Source organism: Sciurus carolinensis, chromosome 7 (genome assembly GCF_902686445.1).
Source record: "Sciurus carolinensis chromosome 7, mSciCar1.2, whole genome shotgun sequence".
Classification (NCBI taxonomy): domain Eukaryota; kingdom Metazoa; phylum Chordata; class Mammalia; order Rodentia; family Sciuridae; genus Sciurus; species Sciurus carolinensis.
In genome coordinates, this window is record NC_062219.1 from 34,135,325 (window position 1) to 34,147,247 (window position 11,923).

At 38.7% G+C, this 11,923-nt stretch overlaps 1 pseudogene; it reads left to right on the forward strand.

Annotated features, from left to right (window-relative positions):
• The first annotated feature begins 10,760 nt into the window (after nt 1–10,760).
• Nucleotides 10,761–11,126, forward strand: LOC124989181 (40S ribosomal protein S25-like; annotated as a pseudogene).
• The last annotated feature ends 797 nt before the right edge of the window (nt 11,127–11,923 follow it).

Genomic DNA, 11,923 nt, shown 5'->3' on the forward strand with positions numbered 1-11,923 from the left:
ATTCTTCTGGTTTGAAGTGCTCTATTTATTATTCTGCTTTCAAAAATCACGTCAGTTCATGAAGCACATCTTAACACCATCATTCTTCCTGTGACTATTTCCAATAACTCCAACCTGCAAGGAATTAATCCCCCTGCTGAGTACTTTTAAGAAAACACTTTCCAGGTATTGTACTTGGTTATATCCAGTTTAGCTCTTCCTTGTCCGTGGACTATTTCTTGTATACAATGGAAGGATAGATCCATTTCACAAGAGCATTGATTTGTGAGGCATTCAAGAATGACTCCCTGGGATTGGACATTGTCCCTTGAGGATAGTTTGTAGAGAGGGACTAGGAGGAGACTGGGGATGGTCTCTGGCAAAGGGAGGAAAGCAGCTCAGGATTCTTAGAAAGATTCTGAAAGAGCAGTCAGGGCAGAGACAGCAGAAGAATCAGAGAGAGGATGTCATGGAATGAAAGAAGAAGCAAGTTGCCAAAGAAGGATTCTCTTGTAGGATTGCTAAATATTATTGCCTTTGTTTGAGATAAGACCTCATGGACCACTTGATCTGTTTTAGTTTTAAATTAGATTCCTCCAGAAACAAGTCCGTATATAAGAACATCAAGGCAACAAAATAAAATAAATACAAAGCTGCAATCTAAATCATTCTTTTTGAAAAATGCTTTTTAAGATAGTGTTTATTGATGTTTCCAATATATAACTATAATAAGTTGGATAAAATGACAAATTTCTTTGAATCAAAGAACTGGCTTAAAAACAAAACAGGCAGGGGGTGGGGAAGCAAGAAAAGATAATTTAGGCAGCAAAGAAAAAAAAAAAAGGAGGCTAACAACTAGGCTGTTTATTATAACAACACAGCAGGTTGTTGCCAAATTACTTCTCCCACCATGGAACAATTTAGTCTGGCCAGACTACTCCTTCAGGGAGACAAGTTGCTAATTGCATACACCTTGGCAGTGACCTTAAAAAAGTGCTGTGGCAAAATTAGTTGTGTTTGATATATTATGCCAGCTAATTAGATGAGTCTTTGACTCAATGATATTCTCATTTCATTGAGTAAATGAACTCCCTACAAGAAATCAACCAAGTCACCTGCCATTCCAAGTGTATAAAGAGTCTACAGGTGCTCTTTGGAAAACCAAATCAAGCAGCACACAGTCATGTCCTCACTATCAGGAAAGAGAAATTATAATCATTACAGAGTCAAGACTGGGTGCCCCAAATGTATTCCATTGCATGTTTAGCTGCGCAGCATTTACTTTCAATTTAGCCAGCTACTTCAGTTGAAGGACATTAGGTGACCATTTGAGCTTCCTATTTAACACATGATTTTGCTGGAAGCCAAAAGAGAAACATTACAACTTCCATATTTGCATACAAAATTATTTTCTATCTCTCAAAAGGCACCATGGCATAATCTCTTTTATACTATTCTACTGGAGGATAGGATACATTGATATTCTGAATTTCCAATATAAAACTCAGGTGAGGACACTTCCCTTTGTTCTCTGTGGCAAGCCAAGAATAGTTACTATTAAAGATTCTCATTGAATAGTGTCCCCCAAAATTCATGTCCACCTGGAACCTCAGAATGTGACCTTATTTAGAAATATGGTTTCGTGGATACAATTAGTTAGGATGAGGCTATACTGAATTAAAATGGGTTCTAAATGCAATAACTGGTGTCCCCATAAAAAAAGGAGAGGACATGCAGAGACACAGCACACACAGGGACTTTATCTTTTATTTTTTCAGAGTTTCCGGGGAGTTTCCATTCATTGAAATGCCATCTCAGCATGACACCTGCCCTCTAAACTACCCTGTGTGTGCTCAGCAGACATTTCCTTTAGGCATCACCAAGTGTGTTCACCTGCTCAGGGATTGTGATTTCTTTTCTGTGACTTTGCTAACACTCGAAGGTTATGCAACAGTCTCAGGTAGCCTACTGGGGTTACTGCACCACAAGGCCCAAGTGCCATTGGGATTTTCCTACACAAAAGGCCTTTACTTTTTATTGCTTTTGGAGATTGTTGTATTTGTTAAAGCCTGACCTCTAAGCTTAGGGCTCCACTGTTCTTTCAAGATTCTTAGTTGTCTGCTCTCTATTTAAGATCTTGGGATGAAAAAAAAAGATCTTGGGATGGAGGTGGGTCTGTGGGTTTGGAGATCCTTGGTTTAAGAGGACAAAGAACATCTGCTTCTTCCCATTTTTTACATTACAACAGGGTGGTTCCACAGACAACCCACAGAGGTCAGAGGGCTTGTGTTCTAGATTTGTTTGCTGTTTTTCCTTCAGGATGTCCCTTAATACTTTCTGTCCCTAGTTTCTGTCTTCCTCAGAGGTTGTTGTAAGTTTTAAGTAACTTTAAACATATAAAGGGCTAGGACAGTGCCTTGCACTTGATAAACACCACAAACATGTGCTCTCTTATCACCAACTGTAAGCATTACCTCTCAGATTGAGGTGCTTATTAGATGCTCAGTCACTAAGGAGTAGGCATGGTGGAGACCCAGTGAGTGGTATTTGAGTTGCTTCTAATTCCCTCCTGCCGAGAAGCAAACTCCTAGGATCTGGTGAGGTGATACTATGCTGGGAGAAGAGTCAGACTGACATCTCCAAACTCTTCAGGAAATATTACTTATTTAGACTGTTGAGTGACAATTGTCTAGTTATATGCCCTTCTGGTTAGCAGAGAAATGTCTTTGAAAGCACATATGAACTGTTAAACAAAACTGTAATAAATAAAATAAAGAGGCCCTATGCTCATGCACTTGCCATAGTTTGGATGAGGTTTGAGTAGATACCCCAGGGTTCATATACGAGAGGCCTGGTGCTCAGTGTGGCAGTGCTGAGAGGTGGTGGACGCTTAGGAGCTGGGGCCTGGTGCCAAGTGATTTGGTCACTGGTGGTGCTGCCCACAGAAGGTATTAGTATAGTTCTCTTGGGACCCTTGGTTTGCACCATTAGAGTGAGTTGTTATGAAAAGAGCAAGCTAGTTCCTGGATCCTTCCGACTTCCTGTCTCATCGTGAGATTTCTTCTGTATGTGCCATTGTGATGCCATCTGCCACGAGGCCCTCATCAGAGACAAGCACATGGGGCCAGTTGATCTTGGGCTTCCAGCCTCCCAGGGTAAGAGCTAAATAAACCTCTTTTCTTTATAAAATACTCAGTGTTAGGTATCAACATAAAATAGACTACTATAACATCTGACAAAACATAAATACGGAGTCTCCCACAGAAAGATAATTTGTTCTTATGAGACACAACAGTAGACTTTGAAGTACAGAGCCTAACCAAGCATGACTTCTGGTCTGTACAGAGGGAGGAGTCATGAGGAGGGCCACCATATTCATTTACTACAAGTATTCATTCAACTGTTAACACTCATCCGTTCACTTATTTAATTAAGTAGCCCCAACTGTTTATCAGGTATGGGGCTATGCCCTTGTAATTCGAAGGTGGCTGAAGGACTGCCCCTATCTCAGGGAGCTCACTGAGAAGCAAAACAAGCTGAGGTGGAAGGAAGAAGTGGTCTACTAGCCCATGCCCAGCAAATGCCCTAGCCAAGATGGCTTCTGCCCTAGTATCCAAGGTTGATTTCCCAGGGATGTGTTCATGATGAGTAATTATAGAGAACTACTTTCATACAAGATAAACCCAGAAGTATTATTGTGTCATACTTTGTGCCTTTCTTGAAACCTGGAACTTATAAAGGGGATAGAGCCAATCAAAAAGGGGAGATCCTTTCCTGCTTCTGATAGACCCCTTCCCACCCATGGACTTGTCATGCCTTTGTGGCTTCAGGGCATAGAGTCTGCACCCTCAGCAGAGACTCCAGTCCAGGATGGTCCAGCAGGACAGTATCTGGTCTTGTCTGCTCAACTGGTGACCGAGTAGAATCAGTGAAAATTTAAGTGGTAAGGATAAAGCCAAATGAGAAGAAAAATAACTTCTGTAGCAGAAAAGATAGGACAGGGGAGATAATGTAACAAAAATTGGATTGAAATAAGTTTCTTAGATTCTTTCTAAGCAAATAGATTTTATGCCCTTGAATTAGACAATTCCAGCTTCTAAGATATAAAACTGTTAAACAGAAAGACTCTTGGTCTTGCTGCTCATTTCTATCTCATCATGCTTAGCTTTCTAGGGTTTTGATGTAAGATTATAGAACAAAGTTGAGTGACAGGTGGATTGTTCAGCGTCCCATCAGGAAGCAGATGGCACACTCAAATTAAGATAATTTGAGGAAAATTTATTAATAGAGTAATTACAAAGGTGTGGGTGGAGTATAGAGGGGCCATGAAACTAGTGCAGGTACCCAGAATTGGGGCAGTGGGACCATTATGACTTCTAGGCTTGAAGAGGCAAGGAAATAGTGGTTACCAGAAACTAGGAGAGAGACATAAGTATGCCCCTCTGAGAGGGCAATGTGGCTTTTATGAAATATAAAATATTGCAGTTATAAACTCATAAATTGATGATCCAAGTGGGGCAATGCCAGAATGTGAATGTGGTCATGGGCAAAGTCCCAATCCATGCAGTCAGTAGTGATTTCCAAATGACTGGTCTTTTTCATTGAATTTCTCAAAGGAAAGGGTAGATCCTAGAATATTTCTTAACACTCTGCATTTTGATCATAGTTCTGTTTCCTCTGCTTCTCTCTTTAACACCTTGCACCCCTTCCTCCTAAAGTCTGCTCCAGCTGTCAGTCACACATTTTGCCTGCTGCCCACCTGTTTCCCCAAACTCACTTCCTGCTCATCCATCACAAGAACCCCAAATATTTTGGTCTGCTAAAGTGGGGAGGACCCTTGCTAAGGATGGAAAAGGGGGACGCATGGAGGGAATGGCACAGGGTAGAAGGTGGGCAGGGTAGATAAAATTTCAGTGTGTTCAAGTATTTTTGTCCTATCTCATGAGCACAGAAAATCGCTAGAGAGGCCGGTCGTCAGACTCTGGGGAACTGCGCCTAAGAATTTTGGGGACCTGAGTTTGGTCTTCATATTGATCAGTTCATCTGTAGCTCTGAGATAAGATGATAAGTGACACTGTCTTTTCCAAAGATTCACTGGTGATAAATGCTTTTTAGAACAAAGCATGTGGTCATTTTCATGATTTTCTTAGATTCTGTTCACACCTGAGACACACCCCACCCAGTTCTCTGAGACCTGAAGCAGGAATTTGCTGCAGCTGTCCTGGCCTTTGATGGTCCTTCTAGGTGGAGTGAGCAAGGCTGAGAAGGCCAGTGGCTGCCAAAAATCACAGTAAATGCCCATGAGGATGAAATCCTAGGACAAGGCAGAATCTATGATGATAATGGTGATGATCTCTAGTAACTTCCATGATAGATTTACTTTTGAAAATAACTTCACTGTCTGTACTTCTCTACTACTCCATTGCTACCAATGTTTACTGAAAAAATATATTGGTGCATATTAATGATACAGGATGGTGAGTTTCATTCTAAACAGATTGTTAATGTATTAGAAAATAAGATCTTGGGAAAAAATTCAGTCTCTTATTGAGAGTCTACCACATGGTGGCAACTGTGATGTATTTTCTAGTTAAGCACAAGTGACTTACAAAGTATGTCTAGAGATATTCCCAGTTTACAGACGAGGAAGGCCAAACCTGTGGGTGTTATGAGCTCACCCACATATGTATACCTGGTAAGTGGCAGAATTGAGATGGAAGGTTTTGTGGTCAGTTTAAAACCTATATTGTTTTTATCTTGGTTATGTATGCTTTTAGTGTTGCTGTTAAAAGCATACATCTGTGTTGATTGATTAAATTAGTCTCAACATTGCGTGATTAGGAATAATTGCAACTTCTTTAAAACTTGAGGCAGATATTAAAAGGACATTCCTTCTAAAGTCTGTTTGGAACACTCATCTCATATCTTTATTTTGCTGTGTATTTTATAGTGAATTATGGTATATTATGATTTAGTGAATAGAGCAGGCTTTGTGGTCAGGTAAACTTCTACAACTTACTAGGGCAATAAGTGAAATTCCCAAGATATTTTCACATTTCATATAAGGAGTAGAAATAATAAATAGAAAGTTATTATCTACATGCACAATTTATGTCTCTCAAAATGGTAGCTATAATTGTGGCTTATGTCTCTTTGTTCTGGCAAAAAGACACAAGACTGCTATCTGTTATTTTGCTTTGGACCCCTAAGTTAAAGTGTGAGGATGTAGGTATACCAACCCTGGTCTGGGTCCCTGCTCCAGACCTGTATGCCTTACACAGCACACTCTTGGGTCTTAGTGCACATCTTAATGACCATGTAAAGTTTCATAGATTTTTTAAGTTCTAAAATAAAAATTATGTTGCATTTAATTATTTATAAAATTTGCATTCATCTAAGGGCTATGGTGCTGAGTAGATTCAAAGATTGAAAGTAATCAAAGGATGAGAATACTATATATCTAATAGTGTATTGGCATGTCTATAAAAGAGTTTTTATTTTGAAACAAGAGATCATCTTTCTAATTATGTAAAATATATACCTAATACAACTGACAATATGTTTAACACAAATTACATGCAATAGATTATAATATCACTAACTTAGAACAGTAATATTTTATATTTTATGTGTATGGAAATACCTACATAAAATATTATATACAATATAATATGCAATTACATTATAAAATATATGTATGTAAATACCTACATAACTATTATATATCTATATGCCAGCAAAAAATTAATATCAGCAGTCTATTCCAAAAATTTAGTTGTAGAGCTTAAAATTTTAATACAATTTAGCAGCACACTTTCATTTCCCGGAATCAAGTCAGTTGCAAAATGCTTTCTTTTCTGAGTTCATCAGTTTAGTATTTATATCCCATCTCTTCTTTCTGCTGATTTTGCCTTTGCAGAAAATTAATATAAGTGGGTTCATATAAGTGAATCATGGTAGTCAAAAGAATATAGAATGATTTTAGAAGCATTAATACAAGCTGTCTAATCGAAGAATATTATATTTTGACCTCTAGAAACAAAAACACCCCCAAAGAGCCTGGAAAGACTGAAGAAAAAAAAAAAGAAAATATTTGCAATTTGAAAAGGCAAATATCTAAAGATTATTTGTCTCCAAATCAATCACACCAGGATGCAGTTAGATATATGAGAGGAAATAAATGTGCACCAAAAATTCTCCCCTGGATTTGTTTTCAAGATTAAATCTGAATGAAAGATAAAGAATACAGGTAGACCAAATGAACTTAGCCTGAGAAGTTTTTAGAAGATCAATTAGGAGAAATTAACATAGTTCAAACCTGACAGTTTCCCCTTTATAATTAACTCTCTGAGTATTCCTATTTCTGCTTCTATTATCATAAGCACAACAAAACATTTAGTCTTCTACTCTCCTATAGGCCAATAATACTCAAATCATCAACTACCTGAGAGAGTACAACATCACATTTTTTAATTTTATGCCAATCTTATTCTAGATGCAATATATTCTAGTTCATAATGGATTCTATTCTCATCTGTCAGCATATGGTGTTGACCACATGGTGCACAGTAAGACAGACACAGGTTTCCAAATGCTGTGAAATATTTTAGAGGCCTGAATTTTACAAAATAAAAGAGTCACATTAGAGCCTGTTGCTAGGCAAGTTGAACCCAGCTGTGCTCAGAGTCTCTGACAACAGGACACTTCATTCACTGCTCTGCAGTGAACATGTACATTACTTTGTAGGCGTGGAACCTATTACCAAAAATACCCTGGTCTCTGCAAATGCTCTAGAGGTGTGTGCACACAGGATGGACACACACTCAAATTCGCTTGCTTTTTCCAGCTTAGGCTTTCCTACTTTCTTTTCAAAATGATAAATTGCAGCATGAATGAGAATGCTAATAGCCCAAGATGCAAGGTGCATTATTATTTTTATTTATTGAGAAAGGGGGAGCAGTCATGCATATAGTAGCAGCTAAGAATCATCAACTGAGGGATTTCATTCTTAGGAAGAATGTAAACGGGTCAATGAAGTTTTCTGCTCATAGGAAATACTATTGACAGACAATTCAATGAAATAAATATAGAACTTAGTCACTAGCAGTGGTTTTTTTCACTAAATAATTGCATGGTCAGGAAAGTCATTTGTTGACTATTGTGTAATTGATACACTTACTGGACTGTGGGGGTGGAGTCCTAGGTCCAGCCCTGACTCTGCTACTAGTTGTGTGACCACAGGCAAATCAAAATGAAAAGGTTAAAGTTGGATTTCTAATAACCTGCTCTACTGTGATTTTTAAACGACTCTTTACATTGTGAGGGACAAATTAATTCAGAAGGACGATTTCTGTGTGTATGTGTGCTGATGTGTATGTACAACAATTCAATTATTTTTATTTTTAATATAAAAATAAAGTACATTTAAAGGAGTATTTATCTAAAAATAACCTTTATAAAATGGTGGAATATTTCTAAGATAATTTATTCTAAAAAAGATTTCACACTTACGCATTATTTATTAAGACAGAAGATGGATTTAAATGAAATGTAATTTTAAAACCATATATTTTAACAATTGTGATGGATACTCATCTTTCTTTTGAGAATGACCCTACATGTGTTTGTGTTCATGCACCAAGGTGGCATGCCACATGTTTGTGGTAACCTGCCTCCATGATGGCCCCAATGACTCTCCCTCAACCCCCTTACTTATGAATGTGACCTCCTTTGCCAGTAGAGTCTGTATCGCGTTCCCTCTGGCCACAGAGAGAGACACGACAAACGTCTGAAGCTTTGGAAGTTTATTATGCACAGTCCCTCTCCTACACTTCTCTTACTCCCAGCTTCCGCGCACTCCCAGCTTCTCTTCTCTCAGCTTCTTCTCTCAGCTTCTGCGCACTCCCAGCTTCTTCCGCCCTCAGCTTCTTCCGCTTCTCCCAGCTTCAGCTTCTGCCCCTTACTCCCCCACCCACCAAGCTTATATACACTTCAACCAATCAGGGGAGAGTACACGAGGTAAACGGCGGACAGCTGCAGGCATAGAATAGGTACACGAGGGGGGCATGCTCTAATCACATCGTTAACTAGCCAATCATTGGAATTCGCTGGTTGTTTACTGTATAGCTGGCCACTTTTGGCTCAGCGTCAGGCGCCATCTTGACCGTGCCCAAGGCTGGGGGTCCTGGAAACCCCGACAAGTCTGTGCAGATGTAATCAGTTACAGGGAGACCAAACTAGATTGGGGTGGGCCTTAAACTCAATATAATTGTTGTCCTTTTGACAAGAGGGGAAGTTGGATATAGAGATCTGGACACAGAGCATCATGGGATGATGGAGCCCAGAGACTGGAGTTCTGCAGCTGGAAGCCAAGGAGCACCAAGGATCACCAGAAGCCTTGGGAACAGGATTGTCCCCAAGAGCCTTCACAGAAAGCATGACCCAACCCAGAGTAAATCTTACACTTTCAGTATCCAGAACCACAAGGAAATACCTTTGTATTGTTTCAGGTCATCCAGTTTGTGGTGATTTGTTCCAGCAGCCCAAGGAACCCAAGGCAGGTGTCACTGTAGAGAATCAGAGAATGAATAACCTCTGCAATAAATGGTGCTGGGATAAACTTAGATTGACATGGAAAACCCCCAGAAACTTGATCCTCTTTCAAATGTTACACAAAAGAAATTTTATGTATATTGTAAATCTAAATGTGAAAAGCAAGATAATAAACCTTCTAGGAACTAATACATGACAGCAATTTTATTAAATAAGGGTAGGAATAGATTATTTGAACAGGACACAAAAAATACTAACCACAAAGGAAATAAATGATAAACTTTACTTCAATATAATTAAGATCTTTGGTTCTTCAAAAGACATTACTGAGTGAAAGAGCAAGCCACACAGTGGATAAAATTCTTGGCAACATATACAAACAATAAAACACTGTTAACCAGAATAAACAACTGCAGATCCTACTGTACCAAATCTGAGTGAGAATGTGACCCACAGGGACTCCTGTGCTTTGCTCCCAGGGATGGAAACTGAACAACCACTTTAAAGGGAAGTCAGTTTGGCATGATTAATTAGGACTGCGGATGTTTGACCAGTGATTTCACTTCTAGAAATGAGTACTTCTGTAGAGCAAGGCCTACCTACAACAATGTGGCTTGTAAAGTTCACCCACAGTTGAATGGAAAAATAAAGTCACAGTATAAACACATGACAAAACCCTGTGAGACTATAAAGCCAAAAGGTCTACAGCTACATGCAATTACATGGGTATCATAAACAGAACATCTAACCAAAGAATCTAGACATACAAGGAGTCCTACTTCATGACTTCAACTCTACTTATCTCAAACTTGGAATTTGACAAAACTAAACTGTAGTGTTTATGTATATTAAAATCAGAATTTTTGGGAGGGGTGGGGGGAAGGGAAAAAATAACAGAATGAATCAAACAACATTATCCTATGTAAATTTATGATTACACAAATGGTATGCCTTTACCCCAGGTCCAAACAGAGAAACAACATGTATCCCATTTGTTTACAATAAAAAAAAAAAAGAAAAAAAATCAGAATTTTGACAGATAACAAGTGATTAACTTAAATGTAAGATTGTGGAACCATTGAGTGGGAGGTAAAGAAGGGTGGTAATTGGGAGGGATCATCCATGGGTATCTGAATGTTAGATGATATTCTATTATGTTGAAAGATTATTTATTTATTTATTCATGCTGACATCTTAGGTGGTGATGGCAACACTGCTCTCTGAATTTCATGGTGCCTCCCAAGGATGACAAGAAAGATGGTGGAAAGTTGGCCAAGAACGACAAAGACCCAGTGAAGAAATCTAGGGACAAGGCCAAAAAGAAGTGGTTTGAAGGCAATGTTCAGGACAAGTTCAACCATCTAGCTTGTTTGACCATGTTAACTTATGAGAAACTGCAGGGAAGTTCCCCACTATAAGTTCACAACACCAACTGTGGCCTCTGAGATTTGAAATTCCCTGGCCAAGGCAGTCCTTCAGGAACTCCTCAGCACAGAGCTCAAATTATTTACCCCAGAAACATGAAGAGTGGAGATGCCCCAGCTGCTGGTGAAGATGCATCAACAGGTCTAACCAACTATATTTGGAAAATATAACTTTATTTAGTAAAGAAAAAATTATTAGGGTATTTGCTTTGTGATAATTAAAAGTACTGTGTGTGCCTTAGTTGTACATCTTTTGGTATAGGGATTTTATCTCTCAATGAAGCAAAACCAGGCATATGGGACAGCAATTCTGATTTAGCTCTTTTTAAAAAATATTTTTTAGATGTTGATGTACATTTATTTTATTCATTTATTTTTATGTGGTGCTGAGAATCAAACCCAGTTCTTCTCACATGCTAGGCAAGTGCTCTACCACTGAACCACAACTCCAGTCCCCTGACTTCGTTTTTTAGCATTTTTCAGTTACTGGAACTCAGTTAGGTAATACTCCTTACTGCTTTTATTCCAGTGTTTTCCATTGATTTCTTTAACTATCATCATACTAAGCAAGTTAATGGAGAGATGCAACTTTAGGACTGTGTAATCAATTTCATCTTTGTGTTTCCTGAAAACATAGCTCCTACAGAGCAAAATGCATGAGGTGCTGGTTTCTTAGTAAATTCCAGTTTTTAGTGGAAGCAGTTATTAGTGATAACTTCTATGACAACTTTATCCCTAATTTAGAAGTGACTGCCCAGTTTGGGCTTGCTTCCTCATCTCATTTGAGTCTCACTTGGAGACTCACTGCAGTTGCAGGCTGACTTCTCTTCCTCCTTCTCTTGCTCACCCATGTCAGGGAGTTTACCAGATTTCTCATCTAATACATGGATCCTACAGCACAGAAGTGTGCTTGTCCCCCTACCAAAGTGGCCTTTATTTCAGTGGATGGTAATTAAGATTCACAAATT